The 27,933-nt window shown below is 25.7% G+C and overlaps 1 protein-coding gene across 3 annotated transcripts in view; it reads left to right on the top strand.

The window, feature by feature from the left end:
• Positions 1-585: 585 nt before the first annotated feature.
• Positions 586-27,933, top strand: part of LOC127285608 (discoidin domain-containing receptor 2-like) — a 67,077-nt gene continuing 39,729 nt past the window's right edge. Inside the window, exons 1-2 of one of the 3 annotated variants that reach the window (XM_051311712.1) lie at positions 586-871; positions 997-1,137. The gene's annotated coding sequence lies outside the window, so the exon portion shown is untranslated. The remainder of the gene's footprint in view (positions 872-996; positions 1,138-27,933) is intronic. The other 2 variants (XM_051311710.1, XM_051311711.1) reach the window with 2 other exon arrangements.

Raw genomic sequence — 27,933 nt, 5'->3', positions numbered from 1 at the left:
AAATTAAGGATAAAAGGAAAAATTTCGCAAAAATAATAAAATAACTAATTTATTTATTTATTTTTCAGATTCACAAAAATGAAAAGAAGGATAGGAGAAGAAAATTGATTTGATCTTCTCTTTTGTCTTTGAGTGGATTTAATCTGTACGCTCACATTGGGTGTAACGGATTAAAATTGGCGGTTTGGGCATCGATGACTGTGTGACCATAAATGCGACAGGGCTTTCAGCAGCGATACGCATTCTTGTTAGTACGGATGTCTACCTATATAGAGACAGATAGACAGATATATGAACCAGTACCAGCAGCATAGCAGTGCCAGGAGAGCATTTGAAGCGAATATAGCTATATATATATGTGAATGTGTGTATGTATTGAAGGACCGGCCTGCCAAACCCCCATATATACTACACTGGCAACGTTCTCTCTAGTTATTGATAAACGGGTGTGAGGCCCGCGGAGCGCATAAAACAAGGATACCCTGCACCTAACCTGACCGAAGCACCGGAATAATATCCATGGGTGCTACGACCATGACTATGGCCACGGCTCGTGGGGATATATATATATATATATATGTATATGTTGGATATAGAAAGGGTGGGAGTCACCTTTTGATTTTGCGCACTGGGTTGAATCCACCACCACCACCACCATCATCCCCGTTTGATGCTTTCCATGCTTGGTGAATTGGTGCAAGAGAGAAACATCATCGCGTGAAACGAGATGCGAGACATTTCACCCGGCCAGAGTGGGGATTCCTGGATGCTGGCTCTACGGATACACGAATCTCCTGGTATCAGTGTGCATCGGAAACAACCCCTCTAAATAACATATCCCGTGCGATACGACTTTAACTCAACTACAAGAGTAAGTCCTTATATACGGATAATAACAATATTTCTATATATATCTAAATTCATTCATATTTTCTTTTTTGCTTATTTTTCTTTTTCTAAATCGAAATTAATTTTTTCTTTTTTTTTTGAAATTAGAAAAAAAAATTTGATTTTGCCGAATCAATTTTTTTTTACTGTGTGGAATTCCGGGAACCTCTGCCATGACAACTGCCTCGCGATACTACACGTTTCTCGCGACTGGATCATCCAGGGAACGTTTTGAATCACTTTTGAACGGTGAGTGAATTTTTTTTTTTGTTTTTCTAATTTGAAATTATTATCATCATCAAGTGACAAGTGTAAATTGAGTGGCGATTAATTTTTTTTGAGAAAAAAAAAATTTGTGCGTATACATCTCTTTTTTTTTTTACTGAGAGAGAGAGAGATATCATTATCTGCGTCAACTGCAGATGATAATAAAAAGGAAGGAGAAAAAAAAGGTGACGGAACGTGAAATAGGTAGAAAAACTATAATTCTGCGAAGAAAAAAAAATTTGCTTTTCCTTTGGTATAAAATTATTTCAAGGATTGGTTGTACTCTAAAAATTAAATCTTAAACAAGATATATCTGAAAAAATTTTGCGATTCGAATTTATTTGAAGATTGGGTATGAAATATGTTTTAGTTCTCTAAAATTGTTTGTTTATTTGAAAAATTAAAATTTAGTTACAATTTTGTTTTTTGAAACAAAAATTTGTTGATAGCACAGAAAATTAAAAGGCATTAAAATAAGTTGCAACGCTTATTATTTTAATCCAATTTTGCTTATTTTTATCCATTTTGGTATTAAAATAAGCAAAATTGGATTAAAATAATGAGCGTTGCAGCTTATTTTAATACCTTATAATTTTCTGTGAGTGTTGGATATAAAAATTTTGATAGTTTTTCCTTAAACTATTGATAATCAAATTGTACTGCAAAATTGTTGATAGCGTTATAATTTCTATAGTCATTTTTCAAATTACCGACAGTCGAATTATTTTTATATTCTTTAATTAGTAAAATTAACAAGTTTCTAAATTTCTTAATTTTGTCAAGTATTGATAGCTTTCTATAAATTATATTATGACAATAATCAAATTGATTATTGCCTTTTCAAACTATATTAATAATCCGGTTAATAGTTTTTCTCGTAAACTATTGATAAACAATTTAATATTTGTTTTCGAAACTATTGGTAAACAATTTTATAGGGGTTTTTTTTTTTGCAAACTATATTATTGATAATTGAAAATAGGTCCAAGTTAAATTGTAACATATGCCGCTGGTATATTTATTAAACGGGTGTAACAATTTTATTAGAAGAGATAAAATTCACTTTAGTGTTGAATTCAGGTAGTGGAATGATTATTTCATTTAATAAAATGATCGTTTCGATTAATGAAATGACCATTTCGATTAATGACTATGATGGTCATTTAATGTAATAGTATGATCATTAGAACTAATAAAGTGGTTAATTCCACCAATATATATATATATATATATATATATATATATATATATATATATATATATATATATATATATATATATATATAATGCTTTAACTATAATAAAGTTTCAACTAATAAAGTTCAAAATTAATAAAGTTTCAACTATAATAAATTTTGCCAATATATAATAAATATAGAATTTAAATTTAGAAAATTTTAACTACATAAAATATTGTTTTAATTAATTAAATTTGTAATTAAAAGTTTTTTTTTTCGTTAGTTACTTTATTACTTACGATTTCAATAAAATGCAATAAGAATGTGAAATTTTAATAATTAAAAATTTCACCTTTTTGAATTATAACTAACAAAACATTGACTCTGAACAGAATTTAATTAATTAAAAGTCAACAAGTGATGTTTTCATTTACATTATACAATTAGCTAATTAAATCAATTTTTTTTTTCGAATTAAAATGATTTTTTCAAAAAGTAACGCTTTATCGATTTTGACGTTTTTTTTTAATTAAATGAAAAAATTAATTTTTGCTATTAGTTCAATGAATATATTTAATAATAAGGTTTTAAAATAAGTTACAAAACTCCATAGTTAGGAAAAAAAGGAAAGTCTGACTATAACGGGATTTTACTACTGATATCTAAAATAGAAAAATTCGATTCGGTATGACTGAAATTTACTTTTACTACTTAAATTTAATTTTACAAATTCTAAATATTCAGAAAAGTTAAGTCTGACTAGATTTTATTTTTACTACTTATTCGAGATTATAATAGTTTAGAAAAGACTTGTCTGAGTGAAACTTTCTTTAACTACTGATTTTAATATTTCAGACATGGCTAAAGGAACCATGTCTGACTGAACTCGACTTCTACTACTTATTCTATAAATTAGAGTAATTTAGAAAATTTCTGCCTGACTGAAACTTACATTAAATACTGTGAAGTCTGACTAAAATGGTCTTTTACTACTTTTTCTTAGATTATAACAATTTGGAAGATTTCTAAACTAAAACTTTGTACTATTGATTTTAAAATAACAGACATTCTTGAAGGGATTATATCCGACTAAACTCGATTTTCACTACTTATTTCGAAATCAGAAGGAATTTAGAACATTTCTGTCTGACTGTAGGTTACTTTAACTGCTGATTTATATTTCTAAATGTATGTATTTCTAGAGTATAAAAATTTAAAAAAGTTCTCTCTCACTGCAAAGTACTTTAATTGCTAATTTCAAAATCGCATGATTTTTTGAAGGCATTATGTCTGACTAAAACTAACTTTAACTACTGATTTCAAAATAACAGACTTTCCTAAAGGGATTATGTCTGGCTAAACTTTACTTATAATACTGATTTCAAAATTATATTATGTCTCACCAAAGCTGACCTTTACTACTGATATTATAATTACACAATTTTCTAATTGTCTAACTAAAACTGATTTTTACTACTGACATTGGAATTATATAATTTTGATTAATATATTTTATTAATTAAAATTTTAATTAATTATATAATTTATATTATGTCTGACCAAAACTGAGCTTTACTACTGATATTAAAATTACATAATTTTGAAATATTCTGACTAATACGGACTTTTACTACTGATACTAAAATCACGTAGTTTTCTAAAAATATTATGTCTAACTAAAAAAAATTTTTACTCCTGATTTTAAAATTATATAATTTTCTAACCGTCTGACTAAAACTGACTTTTACTACTGACAATGAAATTATATAATTTTGATTAATATATTTTATTAATAAATATTTTTTATATTAATTATAAAATTTATATTATGTCTGACCAAAACTGAGCTTTACTACTGATATTAGTATAATTTTCTAAATGTCTAACTAAAAAGAATGTTTACTTCTGATTTTAAAATTATATAATTTTTTAACCGTCTGACTAAAGTTGACTTTTACTACTGGCATTGAAATTATATAATTTTCTAATCGTCTGACTAAGACTGACTTTTACTACTGACAATGAAATTATATAATTTTGATTAATATTTTTTGTATTAATTATAAAGTTTATATTATGTCTGACTAAAAATGACCTTTACTACTGATATTAGAATAATTTTCTAAATGTCTAACTAAAAAGAACGTTTACTCCTGATTTTAAAATTATATAATTTTTTAACCGTCTGACTAAAGTTGACTTTTACTACTGGCATTGAAATTATATAATTTTCTAATCGTCTGACTAAGACTGACTTTTACTACTGACAATGAAATTATATAATTTTGATTAATATTTTTTGTATTAATTATAAAGTTTATATTATGTCTGACTAAAAATGACCTTTACTACTGATATTAGAATAATTTTCTAAATGTCTAACTAAAAAGAACGTTTACTCCTGATTTTAAAATTATATAATTTTTTAACCGTCTGACTAAAGTTGACTTTTACTACTGGCATTGAAATTATATAATTTTCTAATCGTCTGACTAAAACTGAGCTTTACTACTGATATTAAAATTACACAATGTTTTGTCTAATTTTGACTTTTACTGCTGATAATAAAATTACGTAATTTTCCAAAGGTATTATGTCTGACTAAAAATGACCTCTACTCCTGATTTTAAAATTAAATAATTTTCTAGACGTCTAACTAAGACTGGCACTTACTACTAACGTCAAAGTTACATAATTTTCTACATGTACACTCAGAAAAAAATTCGTTTGAATCAACCAAATTTTGGTTAAATCAACAAAATAAATGCATTGATATACAGTTAACCAAACATTTGGTTGCATGAACCAAACGTTTATTTAGCTCAATCAAATTTTTTCTTTGTTCAAAAAATTTATTAAAATAAACCAAACAGTTATTTAGATCAAATAAATATTTATTTAAATTAAACAAATTTTGTTTGAACTAACCAAAAAATTGGGTAAATTTAAAAAAATGGTACATTTGGTTCAAACATATCTTTTTTCTGAGTGTATTATATGTCTGATTTAAATTGATCTTTACTACTGATATAAAAATCTCATAACAAAGTATGTCTGACCAAAAACTGATCTTCACTACTGATTACAGAAATAAATTTAAAAAATTGGAATTATAGACTAAATTTTCTATAATTTTTCCAAAAAATAACGAAAAATGTTCCATTAAATAACGCGAAAAATTAAAATATTGCTTTCTTTAATAGACACTTTTGTGTATCTTAATTTTTTTTTTGTGTTTTTTTTTTTTAAATACAAAAAGGCACTTTGGGGAGGAATTAGAGCCTAATCGAATAATTGACTCGCAAAGGGTATAGCGGTCCGCCCATCAAAGTTGGGGTGGGTAAGTGATTGTAAGGGTGGCGAAATGTCGTGTATAACGTATGTCTCTTGAGGGAGATGATGTTGGGTCGTGCGTGAACCATCAATTTTGGAATTCTCCTTCTTAAGAATCTCCCTCGTGTTCTAAGGGAATGTACCTCATTTTTTTTCCACACACACTACTCATCCTCGCGTCCCCCCCCACCATCATCACTTTTTTCTCACGTTTTCCCTTTTCTTCAGTTGATCTGTTGCAAAAATCGCGGAGACCTTTGCCACTATGAAAAAACTTTTTTCCCAGAGAAAGATTTCGGAGGGGGGGGTGAGAGGAACGAGTTTTCGTAGGTAGAGAAAGAAAAGCTTTGAGCCCGCGAGGATTGAGGATTTTCAAGAGAAGAATTTTAATGTGTACTTTCCTAGATTTACGACGTCACCGCTCCTCGGGATACATTTACTTAACGGCCCTTGTGCGGAAGGGAACTTGTGCCGCATTGCGATATCATAAAAAAAAAAGAAAAAAAAAATTGCAATAATGATTCTTGAGTTAAAAGAGAAAATTGTTTAGTTGTTTCGAAAATACACAATCCTGTGGGAATTTTTCTTCTCCGTTTCATTTGTCACTCCCGTCGAAGAAAGTACAACTTGCCCTTTCTCTCCTTTCTTGATCACCCTTCGTTTCGCTATAGTGAAAATTTCCCAGACCACCCACTAGGGTAAACTCGAGACACGATTATTTACAGAGCGTCAAACAGCCGGGGTGCTGGTTATTATTTCCTCTTTCTTTTTTTTTTTCTTAGTATTTATGAAGGATTCCCGGGGTGAGATTGCTTTTTGGAAAAAGTGAAAAAAAAAAAAAAAATGCTTGCGGTCTAGGGTCATTATGTGTGATGCGGGGAATTTACATTCTTATAATGCGTCTTCTTGCAAAAGAAGCTTATACGGGTATAATGGAGGAAACGGGGATTTTTTTTTGCCGCAATGTAAAAAAAGAGATCAATGTCTCCTCTTCTTCATGTAGGTATGATTAGGGCGTATATTTCCGCATTTTTTCGTTTGACTATTTCCTTACAATATATTATATGAAAGGAGAAAAATGTTCAGATTTGAAATTTATGGGATGAAAATTGAATTACAGGAAGAATCATTAAATGAATCCCATTTGAGGATTTTAAGTGGAAATTCTTTGAATCAAGGGAATTTTTTTTAATACCATTGTGCCTTGGAAACAAGATTATTTTCTCTTATAAAATTTTTTAGGACTTTTTTTTGTTGCAATATTTTAGTCTGGTGATTTAGTTTTGTAAATGAAAATTGAGATTTTGCATTTTCCAGTTTCTTGTATATATATATAGAGTATAAAAATTTAAAAAAGTTCTTTCTCACTGCAAAGTACTTTAATTACTAATTTCAAAATCGCATGATTTTTTGAAGGCATTATGTCTGACTAAAACTAACTTTAACTACTGATTTCAAAATAACAGACTTTCCTAAAGGGATTATGTCTGACTAAACTTAACTTATAATACTGATTTCAAAATTATATTATGTCTGACCAAAGCTGACCTTTACTACTGATATTAAAATTACATAATTTTCTAATTGTCTGACTAAAACTGATTTTTACTACTGACATTGAAATTATATAATTTTGATTAATATAGTTTACTAATTAATATTTTATTAATTAAAATTTTTATTAATTATATAATTTATATTATGTCTGACTAAAACTGAGCTTTACTACTGATATTAAAATTACATAATTTTAAAATATTTTGACTAATACGGACTCTAATTACTGATACTAAAATCACGTAATTTTCTAAAAATATTATGTCTGACTAAAAATGACCTTTACTACTGATATTAGTATAATTTTCTAAATGTCTAACAAAAAAAAATTTTTACTCCTGATTTTAAAATTATATAATTTTTTAACCGACTGACTAAATTTGACTTTTACTACTGGCATTGAAATTATATAATTTTCTAATCTTTGAATCAAGGGAATCTTTTTAATACCACTGTGCCTTGGAAACAAGATTTTTTTCTCTTATAGTATTTAAAATTTAGGACTTTTTTTTTGCAATATTTTAGTCTGTTGATTTGGTTTTGTAAATGAAAATTGAGATTTTGCATTTTCCAGTTTCTTGTATATATATATATATATTTGTTAGAGTAGGAAGAATGGGATTTTCGTTCTGTCTGCCGAGAGCAAATGAGGCTTAATCCTCTTAATCATGGTGCAAGCTTATATTCCTGTTTATATGAGCCCTCAGGACGAGTCCTTTGTCTCACTGTGCTTTATATTATATATATAGTGTTCGCAGGAAATGAAACTTGAAATAAAATAAAATATATGCGGACATGAAAAATTATATCTAAATAGTTATTCCTTCTTTTTTTTTGTTATCAATTGTCAATTTTTTTCTTAAATTTTCTTACAATATAAAAAAAAATGTTTAAAACAATTTAAATTAACATTTAATACATTAAATTCTATTTTTATAATTGTATTTATAATTATTATTTCGTATTGCAATTTTTAAAGTTTAAAATAATTGAATGTCAATTCATTTTGAATAAATCGAATTAATCTCAAGTTTTTTTTTTTAAATTCCTGTTTAAGGTAGTTCGTTTGTAGAATTCTCTCTATATAACAAAAGTTAATACTGGAAATGGGAACAGTAATCGAATGTCTGTCAGTTTTAAATAAATCGAATATAGGTATCTCAATATTTTTTTTTTACAAATAATCCTTATAAAATAGTTACAGACGATAGAAATTGAAAAAAAAATTTTTTTAAACAAAGTATTTTTTTCTCGATATCTAAAGCGGATTCTATTTTCAGTAAAGAAACAATAATTAGTTTAAACATTTTTTTTTATAAATTAATTATTATAATTATAATTAAATATTATTCAACTACAATTATTAATTATTATTAAAATTATTTAATTATTTAATTATAATTCTCAATTATAATTTTAAAAAAATATTGAAAAATTAAAATAATATTTGAAAATAATTTGTCGGGAAATTGAATAAGGAAAAGTTTAAAATACCATTGAATGTGATTTTTATCGCAAAAAAAAAAAATGCATTTTATCAAGCTGCGCCGCTCGTTTGTAATTTGAGGATTTTAAAAGTTTGTTTAAAAATCTTCAATTAACAGAGTGTAAGATCACTGGTCATGTATTTTACTCTTTCCACCAATAGGTTTTAATTGGAACGGAAACCGAGTACAAAAAGCGGATTACTCAATTCCTCTTTCTCGTGTGTATCGAATGAAAAAAAAAAAAAAACAGACACACACACATACACCAACAATCAACCTTACGCTTAGTTTTTCACTTCACGGGACACAAACTTTCAGCAAATTTCCTCGGAGTAAAAGACAATTGAATTTTTTTTCTTATCTAATGAAATGTCTTAACAGATATTTACTGTTTGTATATATATATATATATTTAACTTGGACTAAATTAAATAAAAATATAATTAGCTTTGTGAAGAAAAATGTTGAAAGGAAAATAAACAAATTTTTTTTTTAATTTTAAAAAAAAGTATAATTAAATTATACTAAATGTAATGTGAATTTTTTTTGGGGGGATAATTCGAGCGTTTCCGAATATTTTAAACATATATAGGAGAAACAAGTAATGTGGAAATAATATTCTCTGGTTCTGTATAGTTTATTAACATTTAAATAGTTTTTGACCCACATGTAAAGTTAATATGGTTCTGTAATTTATTATTGGTTAAATTTTGTTCATATTATGAAGCTCACGAACTTTTCTGCTCGACTTAATCCTTAGTAAAACGTAGATTTCACAATGTGCAACGAACTGTGCATAATTTTGGAAGACCACTGAAACGAATTCACTGGCCACACTTTACCGTATACGTGAAATATTTACAGTTTTTTTTTTTTTCGTTTTGTTTTATCAAACTCTGCGCTAAATAAAGCCAATCAGTATATAAAGAGAAAACTTTATTTTATCACCTCATTTTTTGGGGAAAAGAATTTTTATTAAAAACACAACATTTTTTTTCGATTGAAAAAAAGACTTTTGTGCGAGACACGAGATTCTTTAAATTGAAAGTCAAGAACAATACTTTTATTTCACACCGTTGTGAGAGGGGTAAAAAAAAAGAAAAGTTTTTCTTGTAAAGCTTTCTTGGGTATATTTTTTTTTTTTCTCGAAGAAGTTTGTCCACTTTTCAAGAGTATATAGTGAATTTCTCATTTTCCGTCTGAAGCGCGGTACTTTTTGTTGCCCTTGAGGTATACGATTTAATTAACTTGAATTAATAACATCTCTTGATGAACTGCCTCCAATTTCATCTACCGTTCCTCTCTCTCTCTCTCTTTCTCTCTCTCACTCACTCTCTCTCTCTCTCTTGTGCGACGTCCAAACTCTCTGCATGCAAAACGCGACAGTCCTTCGTTTCGCGTGCAAAAGTGAAATGGGAAAGTAGTACTCAGTTTTCCATAAAACAAAATTTCAGAAAGCACTTCTCTATGCCGAGGAAACGATCAAAGGACATATAGTCAAAGAACATCGGGCTTGTATTTTATTATTAAAATAGTAGAGATAACTGGCCTGGAAAAAGAGTTATGCAAATACTTGCGAAAACATATTTATTATATAGAGTGCGATAAATCTTCATCAAATCGAGAGAGAATTAAATTGAAATGTTTTAATTTTAATTATTTTTTGTTAATTTATTATATATATATATATATTTTTTTTTTCATTTTTGGTAAATTTCAATTTTCCTGAGATTTTTTTTTGTCTCGATTAAATATCATTTTGTGTCTTTAATAAAGAAAGATACTTTTGGTATTTGCTTCATTTTCTCCAATTACGTTAGTTTCATTGCTTTTTCCTATATATAGTTTCTTTCATTTCTAAATTTTCATTATATTTTTATTTTCTTAATTTCATTTGATGAAAAATTGTTTTTCTTGTAAGAAATTTTTCTTCATTTAACATATATATATATATATCGTTCTGTAAATTAAATCGTTTTCGATTTTTTTATTAAAAAAGTTATTTTTTGAGAAAAACATTTTTATATTTAATAACAAAATTTTGAAAAAAACATTTTTATATTTAATAACAAAATATTATTTACAAACTCGAAAACAAATTTTTTTTTCTGAGTAAAAATAAAAATTAAGAAAAAAAAAATGTTTTTCTTTCTAAAAGAAAGAATATTATAAAGTTTAAAGTGTATCCCTTATTATGCATCTTCTTGATGAAAAGATTTCATCAATCTTTTCTGAATGTTCAATCTTAAAATTCTGTTGTGTCAAGCAATTTTGAATCATCTCGCGGCATTTGCTTTTATTAAAGAAAACTTTTCCAATTAATCTCTGTATATATATATATATATATATATATATATATATATTGTAAGTCAAGATTAATGTCAGAACAATATCGCTTGCCATGTCGAAACTTTTGTACAACATTGTGGCATTTTCCTCTCTGCACGCCTTTTGAGATAATCTCCATTCGTAAACCGATTTCGAGACCTTAGTGTAGTTACATTTCTCTCTCTCTCTCTCTCTCTCTCTCTCTATATATATATATTTATAAAAGACCCCTTAAAGAAAATATATCCTCAATTTGTAATTGGATTATTTTTCATCACGAAAATCCACTTAATATCCATCTCACAGTCAAAGTGATTTTCTCGTTGTATTTTTTTTTCGGGGTACGCAGCACATTACTCATAAAATTGTTAGGTTTTTTTTTTTTTTTTTGTCCGTATGTCACGGCTGGAACGTGAGTTAGATGTAAATGAAAAAAAAACCATGGGGCGGATCTCCCGCGACTTAATTAATTAAACTCGGTTCTGTTGCGTAAAACTCGGTCTGAAACGATTGTTGGTTTTAATTCCTCTCCTCGTTAGAATACACTGCCAAAGGGGGTAAAATACATTTTTTCTCTCAATATATAAATACACATATATATCCCATTGTATATGAGACAATTATTTTTATGAAAGTTTCAAATAATTAGAATCCTTTTTTTTCCATTTTTTTTTAAATAATTTTTTGTTGTTATACTTTTAGTTTTCATGTTAATTATTGTAGAAATTTTTTTTATTCTTTTTAAATTTTTATTTCATTTACTCTCTAAAGAATTAGTAATTTTTTTTTTTTGATTTGAATTAGTGACTTATTTTTTGCTTTGGAATTAGTTAAATTTTACTAATTTTATATAGTAAACTATTTTTTTTCACTATTAATTAGTTAATTAATTATTTCAAGTTAGTAAAATATAAATTTTTTACTATTGAATTAGTAAAATTTAATTAAATCAAGTGCAAAAAGTGAGTTAATAATAGAAATTAGTTAAAATTTGTATTAATTTCGATTAAAAGAAAAAATTAAATAACAATTTAAAGAGAATAATAGAAAAATGAATATTTTTGTAACAATTATTATCATGAAACTAAAAGTATAAAATTTTTTTTTTTCATTATTAATTAGTTAAATTTGAATTTGTTAATTAACTAATTAATACTGAAAAAGATTTTTTTTTTTTACTATAGAATTAGAAAAATTTACCTTATTTTGAAGGCAAAATGTGAGTCACTAATTCAGATTAGTAAAAATTTTTACTAATTAAAATTTAGAAAATATATTTTCTTTTATTTTTTTGAATTTTTATATTTCACTCTTTTCTTATGTTTTATTTTACTTTCTGTTCTTTTTTTTTGTTCAGTTTTTACATTAATAATTAATTATTTAATTATAATAAACTCTCTCAATTTTAATTAGTAAAAATTCGCTAACTAATTTAAATTAGTGATAATTTCTACTAATTTTTAGTCATTTATTACTAAAACTTTAGTATAAAAAAAAAATTATTACTGTATCCGTAATATTTAATTAAAAATTAGAGAAATTTTTAATCTATAATAATAATTATAATAATGATAATAATAAATAATAATAATAATAACAATAATAATAAATAAATAAATAATAATAATAATAATAATAATAGTAATAATAATAGTAATACATTAAAAAAATTTATAATATTAATAATAATAATTAATTTATTAATAATAGTAGAAAACAAATATTTAAAAAAAAAAATTTGAAAATACTGTAAAGAATCGTTTAAGGTGTGAATAGAGTTAAAAATTATGAAATAGCCTGGAAAATGTTTTTGAGTATTTAATGCGGGGGAATCCACAATCATAAATTGACGAGTTTATCTATTAAACCAAATCAGATTCGGTTGAACGGATATATTCTCATGAATTTCGGAAGTAAAAGAGAGAGAGAGAGAGAGAGAGAGTAGGGTGCGTGTATGGATAAATAATTTTTGGCGCGCATGGATCAAAATTCGGGTAATAGCCAGAGACCTTCATTAGCTGACTGCGTGTGTAATTAATATGCCCGACGTATCGGAATTGCAACCTCGTTAATACGGGGGTACAGGTTGAAGATTTTATTTACGAGCTGCCGTTGCACATTACGTTGACGAACTTTTCGAAATGGGATTTGTTAGCGCGAGCGTGATTTGGTCCACTAATTCCCACATCACTTGCAATCTGATATGCATTTCACTCATGTCGCACAAAAAAAATATAATTTCCCTCCAAAAAAAAAATATCACTTCTAATAAAGTTCCAATAACTTTATTTTTTCAGATTTTTGAAATTTCTACTAGAAATTTAATACTAATTCTATTAATTAATTTTTATTTGGAAAAATTATTTTTTTTTTTTTTGTAAAATGTTATTGTTGTTTGTTTCTGCAAAATTTCTGGACTAATTATAGGGGAGGATATTGCTGGGTCCTTAATGTCAATATTGAAAATGATGAATATTTTAAGAGGAATCCCCTCAAATTTAGAGAGAGGGAGAGAATATATATAGAGAAATTATAATGACGGGTGCGCTAAATGTTGATTTCGATTGCGCAGTACGAGTCAGCCAATTTTCGGGTATAAAGAGGGGTGAGTGGGTGGGTATATTGTATGAATGCCCTCAGTAGAAATGGGGTGGTATACGGTCAAACGTCATGACTCTCTCTCTCTCTCTCTCTCTCTCACTCTTCATCCCCGAAAAGTACACAAGGGCATATTGTTATTATTGCGCCCCGTCGCCCAAACGAAATTCTAAAGCTTCGTTATTCCATTTACTCTGCTGGGCACACAACGCTTGTTCGTTTATGCAAAGTAATGGTTTCAACACAGAACGCGTCGTATATCAAGCGTAATACAACTGGCTCCTCGAAGGAAATTAGACCTTTTGACGACGTGACCAGAAAATAGACATTATGACAGTTGCATATTTCATCAGATGCAACGAACGCGAAAAAATTCATTTTCAAATTACATTCTTTTTTTTGGAGTGTTGCAAAAAAAAAAAGAGGTTAATTACACTTTTGTTGTAATTAGGAATTTATTTTAAAATTAAATTTTACCCCCGTGCAGAAATTTTGCCAGGGCCAAAATCGGGGCTGGATCAGACTGCCCTATTAGGGAATGAAACGCCTGATGTGGCCCTGATTAGGAAATCCACATTTGCGGCCTTGATCAGTGTTTCATTCTCTACTAGGGCCCTGATAGGGCAATTTCTACACGAATTTTCAGTGAGGTTTTTTTAATAAATGACAATTTTTTTATTTTTATCGATAACATAAATTGCTCTTTTCTTATCCATTTGCCGATTCTCATTTGCTCGAGTGAGAATTGAAATCAGTAAAATGGCCATGGGCAAACGACCAAACAAAGTTGGGAGAGGTGAAAGAGAAATTATAACAGAAATCAATTTCCTCGAAAACAAAGCTTAGGGACCCCTTTCTCTCTCTCTCTCTCTCTCTTTTTCCATTACCTCATTTCGTTTTCTCTCTCTCTCTCTTTCCTTGCCTTCTATTTTTGTCCCTGGCAAAAACGGGCTGCACGATGAATATTAATCGGACAATATCGGTAACATTTTTGCATAAATTTACATGAGGACGATAAGGGGTCTCCCCATATACTGTCGAGGGGGTATAGCTGTTTTGTTCTCGTTGTTATTGTACTCATTTTGTAATATCGAGTTGAGGATGACTATTAATAAACACCTCTCAAAATATGTGGGCTGAGGGAGATTTTTAAAAAAAAAGAATTAAAAAATTTTAAATAATATTAAAATCCTAACAAAATTTTTTTTATATATTTCAATTTATTTCGAGCACTTGAATATAATTGATAAAAAAAAAATTAATAATTTTTAAATACAAAAAAATTTCGTTAAATTCTTTTTTAGAAAAAAAATATAATAACAATAAAATTAATAGTTGTTATACTTTTAGTTTTCATGTTAATTATTGTAGAAATTTTTTTTATTCTTTTAAAATTTTTATTTCATTTACTTTCTAAAGAATTAGTAATTTTTTTTTTGATTAATTTGAATTAGTGACTTATTTTTTGCTTTGGAATTCGTTAAATTTTACTAATTTTATATAGTAAACTATTTATTTCACTATTAATTAGTTAATTAATTCAAGTTAGTGAAATATAAATTTTTTACTATTGAATTAGTAAAATTTAATTAAATCAAGTGTAAAAAGTGAGTCAATAATAAAAATTAGTTAAAATTTGTATTAATTTCGATTAAAAGAAAAAATTAAATAACAATTTAAAGAGAATAATAGAAAAATGAATATTTCTGTAACAATTATTATCATGAAACTAAAAGTATAAAATTTTTTTTTCATTATTAATTAGTTAAATTTGAATTTGTTAATTAACTAATTAATACTGAAAAAGATTTTTTTTTTACTATAGAATTAAAAAAATTTACCTTATTTTGAAGGCAAAATGCAAAAAAAAATATTATAACAATAAAATTAATAGTATACTGAAAAAAATTTGATTCAAATAATCGATTACTTGATTATAATTAATTTATTAAATAATAATTATTTTTAAATAAATATTTACTTGAACCAAGTAATTTATATTTGAATTAAATAAAGTATATTTTAACTATTTGAAAAAAAATATAATTTTAATTGACTTAATAATTTTTTTGGTGATAAAATAATGTATTAAAATATAATAAAAATAACAAAATTAATTAAATACACTGAAAATTTGATTTCAAAAAAAAGTATCAATGATTCAAGAAAATTATTTACTTGTCCGTATTTGATCGACTTTCTTAATTCAAGAAAATATTGAATCAAATAGGGACAAGTAAATGGGTTTTCTTGATTCAATACTATTTTTTTATCTATATTCTAATTATTTTGAATTTCTTCGCAAAGATTTTCTTATACATCTTTATCTCTCTCTATATATATATACTTAATTGTGTGTTGTTAATTGAACGAGACGTAAAAAAGTTAATGATTTAAATCTGTTTATAAATCGTTTATTTTCTTTTATAACTTTCCATCTCGTTTTCCCTTTAAGAACTTTATCTTTCTAATTTGAAAATTACCTCGGATACAATGGGTCTGCTCTTCATCAAGACTTTAATTAGCCTTTTCCCTTATATACAATCTCGCAAAACTTCAAAATGCACATCTTGATTTTCCTTGTATTGCAAATACAAAAAAAAAAATTATTCTTTTTTTTAAGATTCTCCATTTTAATTATTATTTATATATATATATAAAAATAAATATTTAATGTTCTTTTTGTGGTTTGCTTTAAACTCAGTTTTAATAGCACATTTATGTGGTAAATGAAACTATTAAAGTTGCCTCGTTATTTTGCTATATTCATATACATATATATATATATATATATATATATATATATATATATATATATATGCACATTACAGTTCATGTATGAAATTTTTTATTTAAAAATTTACGATCACTTTGAAAATTTTTGTTTTGAGAGAAAAGGATTATATATTATATATGTGATTGGAATAAAAGATGTTAAAAATGTTTTATACGGTTTATGGGGAAAAAGCCCTCTTAATGGAACGCAATGTTTGCGTTATAAAACCCAATAAATCAAGATTAATGATATATAATAATATATAGATGTTTGTTTTTGTATAGTCGTATATGTTATAACATTGAAATTACTTTTAACATAGAATAACAAATTTTTTTTTTTTTTAATATAACCAAAAAAAAAAGAGGAGAAAATTGAAAAAATAATGGAACTTTCATTGTTTGGAAAATGACAATTCATCTCGTGTTTTTTTGTGAAATCAAAAGTTTGAGTTTATATAGGTTACTAAATTGACAATTTTTTACAATCTTTTGAAAAATATTCAATTTCATTTATTTTCATGTTAAAAGTATATATTTTCATAAACAAAAAGGCTTTTTAAAACTGATTTTACAGTTTATTAATTTTAAATTTTTTTATACAATTTGTTTTCTTCGTTTTTAAAATATTAGTATAATTTTTCTTAATCTTTGTTTAAAAAAAATAACATAATTGATTGGTCTTTAGTTTTTTTTTTTTTATTTTTTAATTTGTGCATTCCTATGTTACACATCGAAATTCTAGATAGAGAATGGTTTGACCGTATTGGAATTTTGGCACAGAGACCGAACAGTGGAACTCTGAGCCTTTATGAATGGCCATGTATCAGTGGTTACACGTCACCATCCAGATAACAGTGGCATACCCACAGGATTCATATTGGTGCATAATTCGGAATTTTCGCAAATATCCAGTGGTTATGAGCTGGATAGCTTTGGCGAGAGTGTTATTGAACTAGAAACTTCAAATTAAATGCTTAGAGTCAATTAATAAAGTGTTCAAAAAGATCAATTGCATAAACGCAGATTATTATTTTTCATTTTTTTTTTTTTAAGGAAAATCATAATAAATTTAACTTTTGTAATAAGGAAAATAATTCAATTTTTAAATAATTTAAAAAAAAATTATATAATTGCAAATAAATTATTGTTTTTAGTAAAAGTTAGATTTCTGATATTTTTAATATCAGTAGTAGAAGCTAGTTTTAGTCAGACAAAAACAATTCAACTACCAACTGTTATAAAAAAAAGTATATTTTTTCTCCATATTTTAATTTTATTATGTTTTTAACGTTATATAAAAAATTCCCCTTGTTTTTTGTAGAAAGTTTTGTTTTTCTAGAGAAAAAAAAAATTCAATCTCTCCTCGCAAAAAGCTGTTATAATTAAAATCCAATACTTTGTCAAAAAACAAATACAGTTATTTCGTAAAGATACAAATTGGTTTAATGAAATTTTCATATAGTTTTAAAAAGCCCTTTTTACAGAAACTTTGAAAACTCGTTTTTTAAAAAAAATATTCCGAATATATAATGAGAGAAAAAATAAGTTAATTAAAATTTCAAATAGTAAAAAAAAATGTCCAAAATTTTTTTTTTTTAATTTATAAAATTAAATATATGTTCCTATTGTTCTTGAGTTTTTTTTTTTAACTTTAATTTCCAGGACATTGTATATGTGGTTGCTTTAAAAGTTTTAGTCCCAAGGAAAGATTGTAATTAAAGTCTTGATGAAAAACAAATTTACCAAGCAATTTTCAAATTGGAAAGTTAAAACTTTTCAAAGTGTCGGAAGCAAGCAAAAAAAAAAAAAAAAGAAATTCTCATGATAATTGGCGATTTATAAACAGATGTAATATTTTATAAAACTTCATTTCAATTTTCGTGACAAGTTTTTAATCTCTTTCTCCCTTTCAAGTATTCAGTTTGATGCGAATTCCCGTGGAGAACTCTTAGAAAACAAATTTTTATCCGGAAAATAAGTTTTATAGTCAAACGATATGCAAAATGCATTTACGAAGATTAAAATAATCTTCATTTATTTGAAGAGAAATTTTTTCATTTTCTAAATATGTTAAATTAAGTCCAATTAAAATTTTTTTTTTTTATAATTGAATACAATTAGTAATAATAATAAAATGGGTAAAATATTAAAAGTAACAAAATAATAAAATAATAAAATAAAAAAATAAAAAAATAATAAAATGAATAAAATATTAAATTAATATAAAAATAATAAAACGAATAAAATATTAAATTAATAAAAAATAATAAATTGAATAAAATAATAAAAATAATGAAACGAATAAAAATAATAAAATTAATAAAAATAATAAAACGAATAAAATATTAAATTAATAAAAAATAATAAATTGAATAAAATAATAAAAATAATGAAACGAATAAAAATAATAAAATTAATAAATATAATAAAACGAATAAAATAATAAAATTTTCGCATAAAAATTGAGAAAAATATAATTGAAATTGGAGATGAAATAATAATAAATGTCCTGCTATATATATATATATAATCAAAAGAACAATCTTTGACGATGTGGATCTACTTGTACTCACAAATCGTTATTTGATTCGCCACATTACTATTCGATTCGGGTAGGTAGATTTTCTCCCTCTGCTTTGATAGAAAAAAAAAAAAAAAAAATAGGGGGGTGGAAAAAAAACTCTGACGGCACAGCACTTAGCAAGATTGCCATCGGCGGATTGTGAGCGCGAATTCCTTCTTATTCCGTGCGAATCAAGTTTGAGAAATTTAATATCCGAAACCTAACAACCGTAGAAAGGTCGGTAATTCGTTAGCATAATTAAGTAATCGATTTATAATGCTTCGCTAAATCTGACTAATATATAAAGTTAAAATTATATTTTACAACTTGGTACTTTCAAATTCGTATTTATTTAAAAAATTTCTGAAAATTTTAAAAAATTTTATTTTTGCATTAATTCAGTTTATATAAATGAAAATTATAAGAATTTAAAATACTTTTTTTTATAAATTATAAATCAGTTTTTTTTAAATTGAGTTCGAAAAAAATATTTCAATTAGCGAATATTTGAATTTGTAATTTACGAAATAGTGAAATATAGAAGAGAGAGAGAGAGAACGTTTTGACCTTTTTCGGGATAATTTTTAGAAGACTCAGCAACAGAATCTTTAATAAGGGAGTTCAGACTTATTAGATGTGGTTACCAGATAGTCAATATAACTTATGCAAATTTATTAATCAGTTGCTAGCAGCATCCCTTTCAGAATTGCTAATTCTTAATCAGAAACACTCTGATCTACATAATAACTGTACTAAATCATATTAATTATTCAACGCAGACACAATTACACAAATTTGCGCTCAATTTAAAAAAAAATTTATTTTTGTTTATTCACATTTTATTTATGTATAGTAATATTCTTTCCACAATAAATATTTCTTTCAATTGAAGTTCCCTACTTTTGAAACAAAAAATATATTAAAAAAAAATTTTATAATTTTTTTTAATATATAGTTACTTTACGAAACTGTTCTAATTGGAAAAATTAAATTAGTTATATATTGTAAACTGATATAATCTCTATTTCTCAATTTCGATGAATATTGATAATTATTTTCCTATTTAATTTGATCCGTTTTGAATACGTTCGCAATTTATTTGTATAATAATCAATATCAAAATAATACATGTATATATATAATATTATATTTCAAATTAGGCTACTCTATTTTAGAACTTCATTAACGTTGCAAATTCTAGAATATTATTCACTTCAATAATCATACAAATATCAGGGTAAATTTATTCTCCACAGTTAGTCATTAATACATGATATAATTCTTGAATATGCGATATTAATTATAAATTCTCTACATAATGAGATTTCAATTAGTTTAATTAACTTTTTTTTTTCTCTATATTATATTCTCTCTATTCTCACTAACAGAAAATATTTAATGAAAAAAAAAATTTCATTTCTTATTTGACTTTTAAAATTGATAATAATATACACCATAATATTGATGAATTATATTTTTAATTAATTAAATTAAATTCCCATGTAATATATTATGTAATTAACTGGAAAAAAAAATTTATTTTAATAAAAATTTAACATTCTTTTAATGATAATAGCAAAATATTCTATATGGGAATATTTATACGTGGAATTTATATTTAAAATGAACTATCATTACGAATTCTGAAATTCAGGTCGAGTAGTTTTCGAGTTACTTCTACCTCCACATGCGGTATTTTAATGATGGACTTTAATGAGCAAAGTACAGATTCGTTAATGAAACTTTTCCTTTGTAATCCAATTATGTGAGACACAATTATGTCTAGTGATCTCTAAACAAAAAAATTTTTAATAAGTTTTGTTTGTGGGGGTAAAAAAAAAAAAATTGTGAAACATGTAAAAGTATTTTTAATAACCTTGAGAAACCATGTTCTTTATAAATGAAAAAAAAGAGTTTATTCTTTTTTTTTAGTATTAAAATGTTTTGCGAAAATACCATTGTTTGAAACTTTAACTTGATTTATTATTTTTAATATTTATTTTTTATTTTTTAAACGATTAATTTATATATTATTTATAAAACTTTTTTTTTTAAGTTTTTTTAAACTTTTTCTATAATGTAAAACTAATATATTAATAACTAGGTTAAAGAACATTATTATATTAAAAATTATATTTATTAAAAAAAAAAATACGTCTTAGTTGAAAACATGAAAAATAAAATCACAAAACTCCTATTTTTAATGAAAGAAAGTACCTTACCTTTCTCGTATTTTATGAAAATGTTTGAAAGCCACAGAACTGCGTAAAACACGTAAAAAGTTAAGTTCTCGCCTTTTCAAGCCTCTTTTTAGAAATTTATTTCCTTTTATGAGAATAAGTTTTGGAACTCTAAAGAAAGCAGTAAATATAATGTTACTTCAACATTATATATATATGAATAAAAAAGGAAATTTTCACTATACAAAACAATAATTTTTTTTTTAGAACGATTTATTAAAAATATATAATTAATGACTGATTATTATACACATATAGAGTGATTTGTCAATAAATTTGTCCCTGTTGACAAAATATTTAATAAAGTTTGCCATTTTGCGCGCTTGTCCTAGAAAAAGTTGTATTTTTTTTCTTTTTTTTTTTTTTAAAAAAAAGCTATATGTCCTTTTGCCCCAGATTCTCGTGTGGTACGATGTCACATAAAAGTTCCGTTGCGTAATAACATCAAGGTGGAAATAAGGTCATAAAGAAAAGGAAAAAAAAAATGTTGATGAGAGTCGCGAATATTTTGAGTGACTCTCTCTCTCTCTCTCTCTCTCTCTGGAAACCGATAATAAATCGTAACTTGGAATTGTCAAGCTCAGAAACGAGAACAATGTGCCGTACTGGAAATCCCAAGTTCGATTTCGATTGTGAACATTTCATGGAAATAACAGACCGCAGATGCTTTTTTATACCTTTTATAAAAGATATAAAAGAAGTTGAATGTAATTTAAAAAGACAGGAAACATATGTGACCAAACAGTCGAGTTTTAGTATCTTTTAGGTCGGTAACTTTTCTTTGAAAAAAATATATATATAGAGAGAGAGAGAGGAACCACTGTACGTGTCTCCTTATTCTTTTAGTGCATATGAAAAAAATATTAATGTTTCTACATATAGAGAAAATTTGCTGTGAATTTTCCCTGTACGTTGGAAAAAAATTTGCAACAAATGAAAAAAAAATTATTTCCAAGTAAAATGTTTTTATACGTTAAAAAATTCTGTGTGTAATTTTATTTTTTTTTGCAGAAAATTTTTTTTTTACGTTGTAAATAAGTTTTTTTGTTTTAACAATTTGGTCTTTTTTCGAGAAAAGTGGTTTTAACAATTTGTATTTTCAATCAAGGTTTAAAATAATTTTTTTTTTTTGCATGAAATATGACTATTTTCGGAAAAAAAATCATGTCTCATTTTTTCAAAGTTTAACGTTGCTGCTACATTATTTAAACTGACAGTTTTATATCCTGAAAGGACCTAATGTAGTTTCCATCTCGGAACGCGTTAAAAAAAAAAAAAAAATTTTTGTACTCATTCTGCAGGTAGTAACAGATTTTGTACGCAAATGATTGATTTCTGTTGTTTGTGCGCATCTGCAATATGAATGTTTCATGTGACGGGTAACAGGCTCGCATTTTTCGTTTTATGAGTTTTCGGACTTTTTTTTTCCAACACACACACCCTGTTTCAATTTTTCAAGCGAAATGTATTTTTCTCGTTTACAAGGATATTTTATGCAAAAAATTATTTTCAAATAATATTTTGCAGCTGAATATCAAACGAAAATATTTATTTTAAAATATTATTTATATTGTGATCAAACAAGTTTGGAATAATAAATTTTTTTTTTAATTTAAAAAAAAAAATGGTGTGCATATTTTTGAATTAGGTGTATAATAAATTTATCAGTAATAATTCTTAGTTGACAATATAAGTGCTATACATCTTCTTGGAAGTTTATTTCACACGTTTTCAAATCAAAATATATATTCTCTGCCATGTGTCTCGCAGAGGTACCTTGATTAACCCAACCAATTTTTCTCCAATTCCCACTTCTCGTCTTGCTTAAAATTTCAAGCTCGTGCAGCATAGGTATATATATATATTATACACATATTCCAGATGAAAACTCCAGAGAATATCTCGCCTTCAATTTTGCTAGCATAGAGCTCGGCTAAGGTTTATGGATTCCGCGAACGTAATAGGGCGAATAATTTATCAAAAGGGAATAGTCGGGTCTTGTGTTCAAACATCTTACATCAGTAGGTTTCCTCTCTTGTCTTGTACTGTGGTAAACCATTGAGCCTTGGCACCTCCGCAATATCAGTTTTGTTAAGATAAGTCCAAACATAAACAATATACACAATGGCTGACAAAATATATATTAGTTTCTATATTTCACTTTTGTGTTTCCTCACATTTCGTGTGTAAATATTTCTCTGTTCTCGTTTTTTAAAAAAATATCATTAGAAAATTTTTTTTAAAACTCATTGTTTTCATGAAATAGAAAAATGGAAAACACAATTGAAAAGCCGCTGCATTTAATAATTATAAAACGGAAAGTTTTTGAATGCACTTTAAACAATTAATAAATAATGAAATGAAAAATGTTACTCCATTGGTCGTTATGTTGGAAAGTAGAATTATGAAATATAAATGGATAAAAACCCTTTTTTTTTTGTTTTATGTTCTTATAAAATATATTTTACTTGCTTGAAAGGAACTGTTTTAAAAATTTGTATTTTTAATGAAAATCTTTTTGCTGTAATTATTTAGTTGGGATATTTATTTAATCATCGTGCTTATAAAAAGAAATTACAAGTAAATATTTAATAATTATTTATTTCGTTGAATAATTTTTACAATACGTATTGTAAATGCGGTACAATGAATATTGTAAATAGTACAATACATATTGTAAATGGTACAATACATATTGTAAATGATACAATACATATTGTAAATGTACCGAATTTTTTTGCATAAAAAAATTTTAACATTTTTTTATTAACTATTTTTAATTATTTTTCCGTAATTCTGATTAGAAAAAAAAGGTTAAATGCATTTTGAATCGTATTTTACCTGACCAGTTATTTATACAAGTAACAGGAAATTCCATTGTATTTTCTATCGTAAATAGAAACAAAAATAACTGCAAATGAGACTCGTAATGACTCTGTTAATTTTACTAATTTAAATTTCCACTAGCTTTTGTGTTTTCGCACAAATACAATTATACTCTCTCTAAATCTGAATTAGTAAAAATTTTACCTAATTTGAATTAGTTTTTTTTCCTTTTGGATTAGGAAAATTTAACAGTAAAAAATTTTTTTTTTTGCTACGAATTAGTAAAAAAAAATTTTTTGACACTAATTAGTGAAATTTAACTAATTCAGAAGCATAAAATGAGTCACTAATTTAAGTAAATTAGTTAAAATTTAGAGAGTAGTTTAATAAATACACTGAAAAAATTATTTAATTCAACTACTCGATTACTTGACTATTATCAAATAAATATTTGTATCAAATAATTATTATTTGTCTCAATTAAGTGGTATTTATTTCAAATACAGAAATTATTGGTTCAATTACAATTTATTTAATTCAATATAAAAAGTATTTGGTTCAACTCTCTAAATCTGAATTAGTAAAAATGTTTGTAAAAATGTTATGTATCTGACTGAACTCGACATCTACTACTTATTCTATAAATTAGAGTAATTTAGAAAATTTCTGCCTGACTGAAACTTACATTAAATACTATGAAGTCTGACTAAAACGGTCTTTTATTACTTTTTCTTAGATTATAACAATTTGGAAGATTTCTAAACTAAAACTTTCTTTAACTATTGATTTTAAAATAACAGACATTCTTGAAGGGATTATGTCCGACTAAACTCGATTTTCACTACTTATTTCGAAATCAGAAGGAATTTAGAAAATTTCTGTCTGACTGTAGGTTACTTTAACTACTAATTTATATTTCTAAATGTATGTATTTCTAGAGTATAAAAATTTAGAAAAGTCCTCTCTCACTGCAAAGTACTTTAATTACTAATTTCAAAAACGCACGATTTTTTAAAGGCATTATGTCTAACTAAAAAGAACGTTTACTCCTGATTTTAAAATAATATAATTTTTTAACCGTCTGACTAAAGTTGACTTTTACTACTGGTATTGAAATTATATAATTTTCTAATCGTCTGACTAAAACTGATTTTTACTACTGACATTGAAATTATATAAATTTGATTAATATATTTTACTAATTAATATTTTATTAATTAATATTTTTTGTATTAATTATAAAATTTATATTATGTCTGACTAAAACTGAGCTTTACTACTGATATTAAAATTACATAATTTTAAAATATTTTGACTAATACGGACTTTTACTACTGATACTAAAATCACGTAATTTTCTAATAGTCTGACTAAAACTGACTTTTACTACTGACAATGAAATTATATAATTTTGATTTTAATATTTTATCAATTAATATTTTTTGTATTAATTATAAAGTTTATATTATGACTGACTAAAACTGACCTTTACTACTGATATTAGAATAATTTTCTAAATTTCTAACTAAAAAGAACGTTTACTCCTGATTTTAAAATCATATAATTTTTTAATCGTCTGACTAAAGTTGACTTTTACTACTGGCATTGAAATTATTTAATTTTCTAACCGTCTGTCTACTCTCTAAATCTGAATTAGTAAAAGTGTTTACTAATTTTGTATTAGTGACTCACTTTTTGCTTCTGAATTAGTAAAATTTTACTAATTATTAGTAACTTTTACTAACAATTAGTAAAATTTAATTAATTCTAAAGCAAAAAGTGAGTCACTCATTTAAATTAGTAAACATTTTTACTAATTCAGATTTAGAGAGAAGTAAATATCGTTCAAGTCAAGTAATCGAGTATTTGAATCAATTAAATTTTTTTTTCAGTGTATGAAACGAATTAATTTTTTTTCTTTCAATTTACACTAATTCTAAGAGATTTAAAGAGCCAAAAAATATTAATCGATATTTTTTTTTTGCTTACACAAAGTCAAGGGCAAGTTTTGGCGTGTGTATATCTAACAGTAAATGGTAGAATATCATCATCACTCCGGGTGCGTTGCTACTATCTTGCTGAATATGTAGATTTTCAGGCGGGGCGAAATTAACTCGGTTACGACAGATTGCCCGTGAATAATTTCATCGCCTATTCAGCGGCATGATAACTTTGTTGGCATATGCTCATTGTCCCTCCCCACTATTCAAGATGAGCGAGTGAGAGACTGAGAGAGAGCGAGAGAGAGAGAGGGGGGGGTGGGTTTGCGCGAGGTTCAAAGCCATTGTACAGGGTGTCCACGAAGTTCTCTTAATCCTCCATTTGTTTGATCAAGCGCGACGCGTTGAATGGCATTAACCCTTTGGAGCTTCCAAGCTTTTGCCAGCTTTTTGCTATATGAAAGGGTCGTGGATTAGCGGAATTTGCGATAATTTAGAGCGGCCTCTGTAACATAGACGACGAAAAAAAAAAAAAAAAAATGAAAAGAAAATGCGTTGTACGAGCGAGGACGCATAACGTATATAACATCTCGTTGTGTTCTATTGCTAGAAAAAACATGTTATTTTATGCGAATATCCAACAGATGATAGATTAGCGTCTCTTTTTCTATCGCATGTATGTGTGTGTGTTTGCTTGTGCAAAGAGAATAAAGTACATAAATTCCTGAGAGTGTCCAGAATGTTTTTCTCACGAAAGGAAAAAGCAAATTGTAAAAATTGCTGATCCCTGAACAGATGGAAATATCATTTTTTTTTCTCATTCATTCACTTGTCGTGATAAAATAGAATTTTTATCTGTGAAAAAAAAAATTTAAATTCACTTTTATAAAGATATGCAGCCGAGGGAAAATTAAATTTGAAATTAAAATTTCAATTTGACTCTATAAAAGTGTAAACAAGATTTGAATAATATAACTATTAGAATGAAAATAGTAATTATTGATACAAAAATTCAAAACTTTGAAACTCATTTTTTTTTCTAAACTAGTAGTAAAAATTGTTTTCACTAATTGTGAAAAAAATAATACCAAGTAAAATCATATTGTTTTGACTTAAATTGACTTTTACAACATGATACTAAAATTACATCAAATTAAAAACTTTATGTCTGACTGAAACTTGTTTTTATTACTGACATACGAGTCTCAAAGATAAAAGCGTTGAATTTTTTTTTTTTCAAAGGAGTTTAAGAGAAAAAAAAAGATGAATTGCTTTTTTTTCTAAATTGTAGTTTTAATTTGAAACAATTTCAACATTTTATCAATTAAAATAATAAGTTTTTTATTAAAGTTTTTTAAGTTTTAAGTTTTTTCTTTTAAAAAAAATTAATTTTTATTACTGTTTTCTAGATTTATGTGGTTTTTAAAAAATTCCGTCTGACTATAATTGACTTATACTACTGATTTTCGAATTTATATGAAAATTTGTATTTATTACTGATTTTTACTACTGATAATGATATATACAATTTTGTCTGACTACAATTGACTTTTACTACTGAAACTGTATTAACAGTTATTTAAAAATGTTATCTGACTAAAACGGTTTTATACTACTGATTTCCTCATTTAGAATAGTTAAAAAAATTCCGGCTGATTAAAATTGACTTTTACTACTGTTACTGAAATTAACAAAAAATTTTAAATTTTCTTTTTGACTTAAACTAACATTTACTGTTGCTTTTGTAATATTTTCAAAAGACCTGTCTGACTAAAAATAATTTATACTACTGATTTCCATATTTACAAAAACTTAAAAAATATGTCTGACTGAATGTAACTTTTACTACTGGTTTCTAAAATTTACTTTGATTTTAAAAAATCCGTCTGACTAAAAATAGTTTATACTACTGATTTCCGTATTTACAATACTTATAGAATCATGTCTGAT

This window comes from Leptopilina boulardi, unplaced genomic scaffold (assembly GCF_019393585.1).
Source record: "Leptopilina boulardi isolate dan_hultmark-lab unplaced genomic scaffold, ZJU_Lbou_2.1 LbouV2_337, whole genome shotgun sequence".
In the NCBI taxonomy this organism is placed as follows: Eukaryota; Metazoa; Arthropoda; class Insecta; order Hymenoptera; family Figitidae; genus Leptopilina; species Leptopilina boulardi.
The sequence above is the reverse complement of the archived record's forward strand: the minus strand, read 5'-3'. Positions and strand labels throughout refer to the sequence as shown.